The 14,487-nt window shown below is 46.8% G+C and overlaps 1 protein-coding gene across 2 annotated transcripts in view; it reads left to right on the plus strand.

The window, feature by feature from the left end:
• Positions 1-14,487, plus strand: part of LOC135255125 (zinc finger protein 469) — a 209,904-nt gene that overhangs the window by 153,143 nt on the left and 42,274 nt on the right. For both annotated transcript variants that reach the window (XM_064335890.1, XM_064335891.1), the window contains one exon: positions 3,269-3,396. The gene's annotated coding sequence lies outside the window, so the exon portion shown is untranslated. The remainder of the gene's footprint in view (positions 1-3,268; positions 3,397-14,487) is intronic.

Here is a 14,487-nt window from a genome sequence, read left to right on the forward strand (position 1 = left end):
ATGTGTGCGCACGTGTGTGTGTGTGTGCGTGCATGTGTGCGCGTTTGTGTGCGAGTGAGTGTATGCATATAAGAGAGGAAGAGAGACAGCGTATGCCCTCTAGGCATTAACCCGATGCCCCTAGACTAACCCGAGCTGGTGAAACCTGGAATTACCATTCTTTAGTTAGCTTTCCTTCATTCTTAGACAGTGAATACTGAAAGCACTGCCTGTACCTTTTCCTACAGTGTTTACTTTGCATGGAAGCTCTAATGGTTCTCAAGTCACACCCTCGTACTCTCTGATTGGCTCAGTGGCTGACCGCGGGTTGCCAATAGCCAGCTGAGGTTCTACGTGCAGGAACTGGGCATATGGCTGCAATCTATGCCTGTTCGTGACTAGCTGCTATGGCAGACTGAGTAGATTTTCTTAGCCAGCCTGCAGGTGGTTATTTCTGCATTGATCAGCATGGCAACGTGTGTTTTACAGCATTATGGTTGATGTGGGTGTCAGCTTTACATTACTGTAAAGTAATGGGGGAAGCTTTATTGGCTGCGCAGTGACAGAGGAAGCTTTAGAGTACCACACAGTGATGGATGATGTTACTTACTGCTACACAGTGACGAGGGACCTTTTATGCTGCTGCACAGTGATAAGAAGTCGTTTATGCTGTACACCTTGTGTAAACCGCTGCACAGTGACCTGGGACCATTTATACTGTTGTGCAGTGAGGACAAAGTCTTTATATTGCTGTTTACTGACTGTGAGAAACGATGTAACCTGGACTATCCAATTCCTCACTCTGGCAGTGGGCTCAATCCTTAACTGTCACCACTGAGCAATGCATGTGTGTGTGTGTGTGTGTGTGTGTGTGTGTGCAAGCTTGTAATTCTGCATGCAGGTATGTGGAGATATGTACATTCGGATGTGTTGGGTAGTTTTGGGGGTGAGGTCAGTTCTCCAGTGAGACTGTTTCTCCTTCCCGGTTGACCTGACACAAGTACCATGACTTCCCCCCCTGTTCGTGGAAAACTTAATTATCACTGTGGGGATTTCCTTCGTCTTTATCAATGAAGTAACAACTTAAAAGGTATGCAACCAAGTATATTTCTTCTTTTTATTAACATAATTTGAGCCATTTACTTTCATCTGGTGACATCACATCACAAAGACAAGTGGTTAATGCAATTCTCATTGCTCATTAATATGATAATTGATGAGATTGCCTTGCTAGCACCCTCTAAAATCAAGATTTTTTGTTTATAAAAAGAGCTTTTTTAGACACCAGGTTTTCAGACAAGACAATTTTTCTGACTTTAACAAGATCAGAGTTGGGGGTCACATCATTTTTCAGATGGGACCAGTTCTCAAAGTGAATAAAGAGGAAAGTCATGTTGCAGGCTGAAGCGAAGGACACTGGCTTGGTTTTAGGAATAAAGCCCTGCACATTGGCGCTGAGGACGCCCAGTGGTGGAGAGCGGTACTGCAGCAGCATCGGTCCCTGTTGTCTCGGTTGGACGCCGGACTGAAACAGTTGAGACAGCTGGTTGTTATTCGTGCATTGTTTTTCACGTTCTGCTCCGGAATTAATTGAATTCCCATCATTTTGATTTATGTGCTATACATAATAATGCATTACCGAAGCAACTTAGACATCAAAGGTCCTGTTTCCATGCTAGAATTTAAATGGGAAAGCGCTTTAGGTTATGGATTTTTTTTGTTCTGGGTTGTTGTGAAGTTAGGCATTTCTTAAGCGCTAAAGGCTGATTGTGTTATGTTTCGTTTCCCCCAGACACAGCTGTGCGGCTGTGCTGGTTCTGAGGCACGGGGAGATAAAGTTTGAATGCCGCTCTGTGAGCCCTTTACAGCAGCGCTTCCACGGACTGAGAGGTTGCTGTTGTGTTTCTGTTTTGCTGTCAGTTGTTTTGTGCAGATGCTCATCAGTATAGCTTCAAAACTTTGAAAGGTTTTGGCTTTGAAATGCACCCCTCCCCCTACATGCTGTATCTGATCATGTACCTTCTCTGTTCTATAGCCCCTCTCCTTCTGTTCTATACCCTCTCTTTACTGTGGTTTATACTGACTCTCTCTCTGTTATATACCTCCTCTCCCTCTGATCTATACCCCTTTTCTCTCCCTGATCTATACTCTCTCTCCCTCTGTTCTATACCCCGTTTATACCCATTCTCCCCTCGTTCTATACCCTCTCTCCTTCCAATTCTATACCCCCCACTCCCTCTGTTCTAACCCCTTTCTCTCTCCCTGTTCTATACTCTCTCTCCCTTTGTTCTATACCCTTTCTCTCCCCCTGTTTATACCCATTCTCCCCTCATTCTATACCCTCTCTCCCTCCAGTTCTCTACCTCTTCTCCCCCCCCTGCTTCTCTACCCTCCCATTCCCATGTTCTATACCCTCTCTCTGTTCTGTACACCTTCTACCCCCCAGCCTGCAGGGAGTCAGACAGGGTGCTGGACAGGTTTAGTCAGACACAGTGTGGTCTGGTCTGGATTGGAGAATATGATGAGTGGCTGCAGGAGTATAAAAAAAGGCACAACTGCTGCTCTCTGTTCCAGTCTGTTCTGTCTGTGGGCTCAAAAACCTGATTAAAATTATTTTACTCCTTTTCTCCATCCTGTTTTTTCCCTTCATTAGAATAACTGTTCCCTTCCATCCTCTTCCTTCCCCCCCTCCCCCCCTCTCTCTCTCACTGTCGCTCCCTCTCTCTGTCTAACCAACCCTCCCTCTCCGTGGTGCAATTGAAATGACAGCAGGTAAACAGTTTCCACAAACACTCCAGAATTCCCAGCTCCCTCTGCTCATTCTGTCTGCATTCCCTACGTCTCCCGTCTTCCTACCTCGCTCTTTTATATTTATCTCTTTTCTCCCTCCCTGTCACACTCTCTTCTTCCTTCTCTTTCTCTTCCTCCTTCTCTCTTTCTTTTCCTCTCTTTCATCCCCTTCTCTTTTCCTCACGCTCTTTTTCTCTTTCACTTCCTTCCTCTTTTTGGTCCCCCCCTCTCTCTCTCTCTCTCTCTCTCTCTCTCTCTCTCTCTCTCTCTCTCTCTCTCTCCCTCTCTCCCTCTCTCTCCTCAGTTCCAGCTTCCTCCTCCACGTTGCACGGTGTTGGCACGCTGTTAGGGCTGGAGGTTTTCTTTGGCAGATAAATCACTTTCTCCTTGGCCGGGGCTGTCTGTGCCTGCCAATCTAAATGGGAGCGCGCTACTGGCTGGGTGTGTGGAAGGGGGCGTGTCCTGGGCTGGTAATGAAGACTTCTCTTTTCATCCCCAGTCTAGAGACGCTGAGCGTACGGCCCGGCTGCAGCTGCAGAGCTCTCCACCACGCCACATTCCTCCCAGATAAACAGAGTCAGATATGAGGCTTTCCCCTTGCTCTGGCCGTCAGCTGCTCCGCCTGAGGTAAGGCCCGATTCCTCAATCTCACCCGCTCTGCTCCTGGCTTGCTGTCTTGTTTCTTTGTTTGTTGTCCCTTGTTGCTATCCCCCCACAGACACAAATGTGCCCCCCCTACCCCCCTACCCCCCCCCCCCCACAACCTCAGAATGTGCTTTCTGTTTTCTGATTCCTGTGCGTAACAGCCACAGATGCTGACAGCCTTTTAATAGTGACTCACAGAAATGACAGGCTGGGCATTTTTATTACAGCTGCTGTCCAAATGTCTGGGTTAATAAGGGCAGGTATAAAAAAGGGTTTGTTGGGAGTTGAGCCTCTCAGAATCCGGGATGGGTGTGTGTGCGTGTGTGTGTTTGTGGGTGTGTGTGGGCGGGTGTGGGTGTGAACGCGTGTGTGTGCATGCTTGTGTGATGTGGTTTTATACTGAGAGGTATTTGTACAATTTTTTGAAGGAGGACTTTGTTTCAAATCTGGAATTATTGCAGATGCTGCTTGTGAATATTTAAATGTTGCATTCATGCTTTTTCTTATGGGAGGAAGAGACTGAGTGTGTGCCAGGGGGTCATAATGGTGGATTACTGAATGGGTATAATAGTGTCTGGATTGGGAAAGGGCTGCTTTTTATAAGCATATACTGTTGAATGGCCTGTGCTTTATGGATATGGGACAAGGCTGCACATTTTAAACATGGACATGGGACTGGGCTTCTCTTTATAAACATGGACACGGCACGTGGCTGAACTTTTTAAACATGGACACAGGACAGGACTGTCTTTTATAAACATGGACATGAGACAGGGCTGCACATTTTAAACATGGACACAAGACAAGGCTTCTCTTCATAAAAATGGATGTAGGACAGGGCTGTCCTTTATAAACATGGACATGGGACAGGGCTTCTAACTGTAAGCATGGACATGGGACAGGGCCTCCCTTCAGAAGCATGGACATGGGACAGGGTGCCCTTAATAAGCATGGAAATTGGACAGGGCTGAATTTTTTAAATGTTGACTTAGGACAGGTCTGCCCTTTATACATATGAACTGGGGGTCAGGGACATTGATGACAGTTTTTCCTGACGTATTTGGGTCAAAACTCCAAAACCAGCGGACCAACCCACTTTCGATAGAGAGTCCGATGGAAACGGTTACCATGCGCCGGTCTACTTCCTACCGTACTTCCCCCATGTGTTACAGCTCAAAGGCCGGATTCTCACTTCCTAGAACTACTCTGAGGTCAATAGCGACTCTTATTTCTGGTTCTAGTCATCGTTTCTCTCTCCTTCTAACCCATGCGAACAGGCAGCCAGACTTCTGCATAATGGCCTTTTCCGAAGTCCTGCCTGGAAATATTCGTAGATGTGCTTTTCGGGGGCCCTAAGTGACTTTCCATTAGCCGCTGCCGAGCCCTGAGAATTATGCTCTCCCAAACGTTCTGCTGAATAGCGTACAGTAGCCTGCCCTAATTCAAAAAACACAAACCTTTACTGCCACGGCAAAGAGCAGCCTCTCTGTGCTCTGCAGGAATGAACTTACCAGAGCTTACTGAATGGAGCAAAACAGAAAAAGAGAATGTGTATATATATATATATATATATATATATAGAGAGAGAGAGAGAGAGAGAGAAAGAGAGGGGAGAGAGAAAGAGAGTGTTTTTATAGTGTGTCAGAGACCGTGTTAGTGAAGCGTGGAAGACACTATAGTGTGTTTAGTTTCTGGCCTGTTGAAGACTGCTCTGTGGCGGCGCCCCATGTTGCACACACATGCACAATGGACTCATGTTACCTCTTTTCATTTGATTTCCAGATTTCTTTATCCAGGGCAACATTTAAGTCAAACGTTTATTGATATGTGTTTATAAAGCTGGATATTGTTTTACGGTATTTCATTTTACACGCCTCACTGGAGGAAACAGCAGCAGCACAGTGGGAATCAAACCTACAACCATCTGGTTGCAGCTCATTTCCAAAGTGCTGCTGCGTAATGCTGTGCGCATCGTGCACTGCACGCGCACGCACACACAGACACACACACACACACACACGCGCACAGTACGGGGGCATTTCCTGGTGCTCTCAGAAGGTTTGTGGATGTGTAATAAATGGGATTTGGGGGTTGTGGTTCCCCTTGACAGAGAGCAGGTTCGGCTCACTGTTAATGTGAAACACATGATGCACAGGAAAAGAACCTCTCACATTTAATTCTTTAAATTCTCCTTTCATCAAAAGAGAACGCACCCACGACACACTCGCCACACCCGATTGCGATTCGAGCGCAGGATGCGCAGAGAACGCGTTTGAGACACACATATGCACGCGTAGCACTCAGAAAAGTTAGGCCGAGCTCAGAACACATGCAAAGGACACAACACGTGCAGAAAGGACACAGCACATTCAGAATACAATAGATGCACTCATAATGGCCTGCCTGGCAGAGGGAAGAATGACAGATTATCTGTGACTGGTGGCATCCTGTATGGAGCTCTGCTAGGGTGTCAGGTGACTGTTTTGGTTTGGAGCTCCTGTCCATCTCCCTCTTGAAGAGAGAGGCAGCAGGGGGTCTGTGTGTAATTTCCCCTGTGAGTCATCACAAAAAGTGTTGGGAGATTAGAGACTGGGAAACTGGTCAAGACTTAGAGAGACTGCAGGAGTCTGGGAGAGACTGAGAGAGACTGGAAGAGACTGAGAGAGACTGGAGGAGACTGGAAGAGACTGAGAGAGACTGGAGGAGACAGAGAGACTGAGAGAGACTGGGAAACTGGTAAAGACTTAGAGAGACTGTAAGAGATTGAGAGAGACTAGAGGAGACTGAGAGAGACTGGATGAGTCTGGGAGGGACCGGGAGAGATTAGACTGGGGCAGACTGGAAGGCAGTATAGACTGGGAGAGACAGGGAGAGTACAGACCATGGAGCAGACTGGTGGAGAAAAAATACAACGAGAGACTGAGTAGACTGGAGCAGACTGAGAGATTGGAGACAGAATGGAGGAGAAAAGACTGGGAGGGGAAAAAACTGGGACAGACCGGGAGAGTTTGTTGTATCTTCCCTCTGCTGCTGTGTGTTTAAACGCGTGCCCCGTTCTATTCTAGCCCGGCAGATTGGACAGTATTTACACGTTTGCGCTGTCGTCCAGAGGAATTCCATGTGTTGCGACTGTTTGGGGGAAACAGTCAAAGCTTTCATTAAAAGCCACTGCTTTCCAGGAGGATGGCAGTCCCAGTGTGACCTCATTCAACCTCCCGGTCTGCTCAGGTGATCACCAGCAGCAGCTGTTCCTGTGGCATTATTGACAGACCGTGGGGGTTCCAACAATGCTGTTTGCTGGGGCTGTTTTCTGTTTGCTGAGAGGTTGACAATGCCTGCTGGTTCAGAGCCCCCCAGCAGAATTCAGCTTTTGCAAGCGAAATCCCCCACGCAAGGGGCTACAGAAAGCTATGCACACATCGTTCTTAGCGGGCTGCGCAACCAGCCTCTCTCTGGCCTATTCTCCTCAGGATTTGGAGCTTTTTCATGGCTGAGAGCACCAGTGAAAATAGGACAAATAGCGGTGCGAATAACATTGTTTAAGCATGTTCTTAGTTTGTCTTTCTTTTGTTTAAGTAGGTGTGTCTCTTTAGCTTCGTGTGATCTCTCTTTAGCTTCGGCGTGTTTCACTTCTGTCTCAGTGTCAGTTGTTAGCAGTAGCGTGTTTATCCATTTAGACTTAGCGCGCCTTCTTTAGCCTAAGCGTCTCTTGTCTCATCGTGTCTGTCTCTAGTTTCATCGATTGTTCAGCTTTAGCCTGTCTCGCTTTAGCCTCAGTGTCTCTTCAGGTTTCATCCCGTTTGAGTCTCCTCAGTTGCAGTGTGCCTCTTAGCCTCAGTGTGTCTCTTTTTAGTCACACTGAGAGTAAAGAGGGAAAGACTGTGACTAAAGAGAGACACGCTGAGGCGTCTCGGTGCATCTCTTTATTCTCAGCACGCTCTGTATCCGTAGTCTCAATGTCCTGCGCATAGCAGGCATATATGAACTGTAGGGAAGATATGGCCGCGACTGTAGCGGCGCACGGCCACTGCTGATAATGGGAGTCCTGCAGCTTGTTGACAGGATAAGGGGAGAGATACTCCATGCTGGACTCCGCAGGTGTCCCTTCCTGGACTGTTGTTTTAGGTTGCGCAGTGTTTCTGTAGCCCCGAGAACGGTGTCCCGCTACATGTTAACACAGTATTAAATCATCTCTTGTCAGCAGCATTATCATAAGATTGTTGATCCTGGAACCCTGGGATCCAGACTGTTCCAAATCCTGATTCCTTGTGCATTGCATAACCGCAACGCACATCTCTGAGAATGTCATTCGATTTTAGGTCGCAATCAATTTATTTTCCTGGTTGCCGTTTGCTGCCTGGTTGAATTTATTCGAACATCTTTCGACCGGGTTTGATTTCATACATTGACCGTTGAAGATGTGTTCCAGCTCAGATAGCTTTGGGAGTGGATGTTCTGTCTTTATCTTGATCTTGATTTTGAAGTCTGAAGTATGAGACCCAATGGCTTAAGACAGCAGGGCTGAGGGGCCTGTAAGCCAGGGGGTGTTTGAGGAACATAGATGGACTCCTGATAGCGGAAGCAAGTGGGCCGTGGTAGAATTAGCGGATTTGCGGGAAAGTGGAGGTCGGCCGCCGATCTCCGGCTGGGACGTGAGCCTGAATATAAAGCGCCCGTCCTCGGAGAAACAGATCCGCAGGTGTGACAAAAAAAAAAAGGGGGGGGTGGGGCGGGGGCAGATCCAGGGCCCTGGAGCAAGATGGATTTTCCTGATGAAACCCTGGAAAAACAAACCCAAGCCATCCGTGTCAGCGGCTTTCAGCCTGCCATTCACCCGACAAAGGGGGCCTGACGAGCGGATCATCTCCCGGCCCTTAAACGCCCCTCCGAACACGGCCTTTTCATTCAGGGCTTAGGAGAATTTTTTGTTGGAGTTTAGCGCCGGAGCTGCCGGGGCCATTACACCTGGATACAGGAGGAGGCACTCCGAGGAGTAGGGGAAGGGGTGGGGGGGGAATTCTGATCTGCAGCTCCTGATGTTCTGGGGTGGGTTCAGCCGGTGTTTTGCGCCCCGCCTGGGGTCTGCCGTTAGACGGAGGATAAGGGGTAGGAGTAAATTGAAAAGCAGCTCGCTATTCCAGGGGTTTGCCAGGTGTCTCGCGTGTAACAGTGGAGCAGCCCGTTTTCCGGCGGCTTCTCCAAAGGCGTGGCGGGGCTATGCGTGGCTCGCAGAGGAGTCTGCCTTCGCCTGACGTTTGTTTATTTCATCACTTCGGAGCAAAACAACATGCATGATGGCATTTGTAGCTAAGGCACAGCTGCTAACTCTGCCAGTGAACTCATCAGACTGTTTTTTTTTTCTTTGCCTTATTTGAGAATTCTTTCTGGGTCACGGGCTTCCTGATGCACGTGCATTATCCTCGAGAGTGATGACAGAGTCACTTCAGTTCATTGTGGTAAACTCAGATGCCTCTCAGTGGCCTGTCAGCGGGATGTGGTGTTTTAGATTTCCGATCGCTCTGGGATCGGCGTGGACAGTATGTTAGAGTCCCGACTCTTCTGGGATCGGTGCGGACCATATATTAGATTCCGGGATGTTTAGAGATCAGTACGTCCAGTTCTTTAGATTCCTCGGGGATTGGTGTGGAGCGGGTGTCTAGATTCCACAGGAAAGTGTACAGTAGTTAATGTGCCACAGCTGACACAGCATCTGCACTTTGTTTTAGGTAATCCTGGAACCTTTCCAGTTCTCTGGCGTTATCACACTGGGTCCCACCTCTGTCACTCCTTCTGTCTGATTCCCTTATTTCTTTGTCTCTCTCACTCCCTCCTTCCCGCTCTCCCAGTTGCCATAATATGGGAAACTCGAAGGAGATGCTCCACTTCCATGGGCACAGAGACCAAGCACACATTTGTATATTCGCAGCCCTGTGAGTGAGTGAGTCCCCAGAGACATAAACACACATCCTGATTATTAAACCATGTGGTCGCAGTCTCCTCTTGCATTTCCTTATAGCATAGTCGGTTCTACGAGGGTGCAAAAGCATGCATTGCGCCATCAGTCCAGTTTAGTTAAAATAATATGAAGCACTGTCTGGCTACTTGGCGATAGGTTCGGTAGAATCAATGCATACAGGGAGTGACTCTTTTTTCCTCAGAAGTAGTGAGACAGACACATTGCTGACGAGGAAGTGACAGAAATGTGTCTGGTTTGTTAAGGTTATCTCATTGCTTATTAAAACTGAACTATGTTAAGTTCATGAGAACTCACCCCGAACATTTTTCCTGTAAAATCAACTTGAAAGAACGTGTGGCTAAATGAATTGTTTACTTATGAATTCATTTTATGTTACTTAAAGAGGGTCTGAGCATGAAAACAGTAGCATTAGTCAATGTCTGGCATTTCTCCTAGATTACCTAAATTCTGTTTTATCATGAAGTTGCTTCAGTGTAACAGATTTTTTAAAGTAGCTGTAGTTAACTACTTTTCTCTTATTGGTAGCTGTGCTACAGTTTAACTACTTCCAGAGTCGGGTAATTGGTAGCTTAGTTAACTACATTTTTAGAGGTGCTTCCCCAACACTGATTATTTCACTATATTTCCACAGCATATTAAGATGGATTGTAAAACTTGAATGGACGTTCTTAAATTGTGTTTTTGTTGCAACTTGTTTTTTTAATTCAAATGTAGGCCTGTTTCCCACAAAAATACAGTTGCATTGTGATAATTATTTTTGTTATTTTCATACTTTTAAAAAATAACCAGAATGCAGGAAACTTAGTCCTTGAAATTCAAATTTTTCTGTGGGTTAATACTTTAGCTTCTGCTAACACAAAAAACAACAATGGGGCACCATTTCATAAACCAATTGGTGTCCATTGGTGCCGTCCAATGTCCATGCTCCACCTGAATGAGAACTAAGAGACAGCATGACAGTGTGACCTTTATGTTCTCTAGCTCTGAGACCACAACGTGCCACACACTGTAAAATAAAGTCAAAAGGATAATATACAAAAAACAATAATGACCTCAATACATCAAACAACGGTCTCAAACATCTCACATATTGAAACCTCTCAGACACGGCGGACATCTTGCTTGTGAAGGAATCACACTTCGTTGTGAGCCGAGTGCCTGAGCTCCTGGTCTTTTCTTCTTCAGCGACCTCAAAATCAGTTTCCTCATTCCAGGAATACTGGGAGACTGTGCAAGATGCTTAACTCTACAAACAAGCGTAGTGCTAGGTTAATGCTGGGGAACCGGATGGGTCTAATGTTTTTTCCATGTCATACGCCAGGTTACAGCATTTAAAAATTCCATAGTTGAAAAATTGTAACTAAGTGAAATAAAATAACAATGCATGGACAATAAAAATCAATTGCAGATGTTTGTTATAAATAGGCTATATAAATAGGTCCTGAAGTTTTCTCGGTAAATATGAGCTTTAATGCTTCTTTAGAATAGTATCACTCACTGACCTCTCTGTGTTTGGGGAGTTAACTTATTGTGAAAAATTCTTTTAATGTGGATTGTTTCCATGGAAATATTACTGTCCCTAGTAATGTGTATTGGCAGGCAGTCTTCTCCACCAGCTGTGCCTTCACTTTTTTCTCCTTTCTCTCTATGGTTCATCTCTGGTTGGCCTCGGAGAAACATATTTGAAGGATAGGTTCTTCGCATGTTCTTAGCATGGAATTAGACCTGTGAAGGATAGAGCTCTGTTTGGGTTGTGTCTAGGGAGCTGCGTTTAATTCAGAATGGAAATAGGGTCTTAGTGTGGAATATCCCTTTGTTGCTGTGATATTGCAAATGAATGCATGTACGCTGTAAGGTAGCGGTTACATGTTTGCCTGCTGTAATGTTGCTGGTGACTATGTCCTATACCATAATGCTGTGGATGCTCGAATGTGACTCCACTAAATGGTTGCCTAAACGAATGGGGTTCTTTCGTGTAATTTTCTTTGTGAATGAATGTGTGCTGTAAAGTTGCTGCTGAATGACTGTCTGTGCTGTAATGTTATAAGTGAATGAATGTACCGCCCCTGTAACATGGTGGGTGAATGAGTGTGTCTGTGCTGTAATGTTGTGGTGAATGAATGTGACTCTGCTGTTACATTGTATCTTAGGTTAATCAATGCACCCCTACTGTTAAGTTGCAGTGAATGAATCTGTCTGTACTGTTAAGTTGTGGTGAATGAACGTGTCTGTACTGTTATGTTGAGGCTGAATGAATGTGTCTGTACTGTTAAGTTGCGGTGAATGAAAGTGTCTGTACCGTTATGCTGTGGGTGTATTAATGTGTTTGTACCGTTTGTACTGAATGACTGTGGCCACATGTGATCACAAACCCCATAGATCTGAGACACATGTAAGGGTCAGCGAGGCTCAGCCCAGTAAAAACCACACCACTGCGAGTCTGTTTCTTTTCTACAGTGGGCATGGAAAGGGGGGGGGGGGGGGTATGGCTAGACACCAGTCAGAAGTTGTGTTGCATAAGCGGTACAGAATTGTTAAAGGAGCTCCCAGGAGGAAGCATATAGTAAAAAAGGACGAGGGGGATTGGGGGGGGGGGGGTTTGATTACCAAGATGCTGAGCCGTAAGGATCTGGCTCGCACCCATGCGGCCCGGCCAAGCAGTTTGTACCATTACGCACGCGGCGGGGCGGCATGATTTATTGCCTTTTTAACACGCTTGTGCAACGCGGCCTGTTTGGGTTAGCGCGGTGGGTAGTTACGCTGACGAGAATGTCATGTCTGGAAGCGGCAGGGATGTAATTATGAATTAGCCTCGCGTTCCTGCGGCCTGTCTCCTGATGTACCGGAGCGGGGGGCCGCACGCCGCATCGGGCAGACGCAGGGCGCGCACGCGGCCCGACGCCGGGCTCGGGGGCTCTGACACCAAGGGGGGCCCGGGGAGAGAGCGCGCGGACTGGGGGGGGGGGGGGGGGGGGTGGGGGGTTGTCTGAAAATACCGAGCGTCATGAGAAATCTTTCTTTCTGCCGCTCTGCTGAGGGAGGGAGGCTTTCGGGAGGCGGGAGAAATAACTTCCGCTTTCAATTGTCTGGAATCTGAAATACAGTCTTCATCTGTCTGCCACCCGCTTGGGCGGGCGGTTAGCCGAAGAGGGAGAGAGAGAGAGAGAGAGAGAGAGAAAGAAAGAAAGAAAGGCACATAAACTGGAGCCGTGGTGCCGCGTCTGCTTTTAAGCTCAAAGACCGAGGCTGTCGGTTTGTTCCGCTCTCAAAACAGCGCCTCCTTTCAGCGAGGACAGCGAGAACGTCATCTTTCCACACCTACTGGGCACGGGGACTCGCTGCTGCTAGAAAAACACCAGGCGCTTTGAGCGGCTAAAATAAGCACGCCACAATATTGGGCCTTTAGCCTTTGGTTTAACGATGAGCAATAGGTCACACTGACTGAGCACCGGTCGAATGGAGCGGTATACCTTCTCAGCTCCTGCCTTGCTTCATAGTGCTGCTTTAAAAGAGGTGCTAAATCACTGATTAAAATGCGTTTCAGAAACTTAATAGTGTTTTTCTTCGGTGCTAATATTTTTTTTTCTGTCCCTCTGAGATTCGTATAACAAGCTTTGCCGTTTCTTCAGCTATAGCTCTTCCGAGAGTCTTGGAGAGGGCTTCTCTGCTTCTTGAGCGTTCTCTAAAATTAGGGCCCAGTAGCTTTGCTATGAAAAGTATTTGTTTCCTGCCAGTATTCCTGTGCTTTGCTGAGGAATGCTAGTAATGTTTGATACCAAAGTGTCACTGAAAGGGCAAGTTCTGTTCCGGTATACAGTGACTTTTACTCCTGTGAGGAGTTCATTGCAGTGCCCTTAACCCCTGTGTGGATTTTAGCTTTTATTTAGGTCAGGAGTATAGTACAGTAACGTTTACTCAAGCTGGAGGCCCCCTTTTTGACAGCCTTGTACCTCACATTAGCAGACGCTGTGCTTTACAGTAGACAGACGAAGGATTTCAGACATAATTTAAGAGCAGACTCTTTTTTGTGGTCGCTCTTCTGTAAATTGCATCCCTAGTTGCGGAAAATGTAGGTGGAGTGTGTCTGTTTGACGGCGCACGAAAGAGAGGGGGGAGTGACGTGTGTGCGTGAGAGTGTACGTGTTGGATATGTTTATGTGTGTCTGATTGAGTGTGTCTGTGTCTGTTTCTATGCGCGGAAGCGAGTGTATATCGGTTTGTCTGTGTTTGTGAGTGAGTGGGAATTTTATCTGTGTGTGTGTGTGTGTGTCAGAGAGGGTGAGTGTGTGCGCAAAGGTGTTCTTTTACTAGAGCTCGCTGTGGTGCTGTAGAGGTGGTGCTCAGATTTATCAGTTCAGTTTTCACCAAGGATACAGCCACTGTGGAGCAAAGATGATAAATGGCCTGGAGGTCTCTGTGCCTGGACCACCAGCTGCACAATTCACTGGCTTCACAGACCCTGTCTGCTGTTCGGTCTCTGCGCAGCATGACCACTGTCTGTATGAAGTGAGTGGTAGCTCTCACATAAAGTATAGACTGCAGTTGTTCTCCCTCTCTCTGCCTCACTCACAACGTAGTGTGCACTATGCCTGTCTCACACAGCATAGTGTGCACTATGCCTGTCTCACACAGTATAGTGTGCACTATGCATGTTTCACTCAGTATAGTGTGCACTATGCATGTTTCACTTAGTATAGTGTGTACTATGCATGTCTCACTCAGTATAGTGTGCACTATGCATGTCTCACACAGCATAGTGTGCACTATGCATGTCTCACTCAGTATAGTGTGCACTATGCATGTTTCACTCAGTATAGTGTGCACTATGCATGTTTCACACAGTATAGTGTGCACTATGCATGTTTCACTCAGTATAGTGTGCACTATGCCTGTCTCACACAGTATAGTGTGCACTATGCCTGTCTCACACAGTATAGTGTGCACTATGCATGTCTCACTCAGTATAGTGTGCACTATGCATGTTTCACTCAGTATAGTGTGCACTATGCATGTTTCACTCAGTATAGTGTGCACTATGCATGTCTCACTCAGTATAGTGTGCACTATGCATGTTTCACTCAGTATAGTGTGCACTA

This window comes from Anguilla rostrata, chromosome 5 (assembly GCF_018555375.3).
Source record: "Anguilla rostrata isolate EN2019 chromosome 5, ASM1855537v3, whole genome shotgun sequence".
NCBI lineage: Eukaryota > Metazoa > Chordata > Actinopteri > Anguilliformes > Anguillidae > Anguilla > Anguilla rostrata.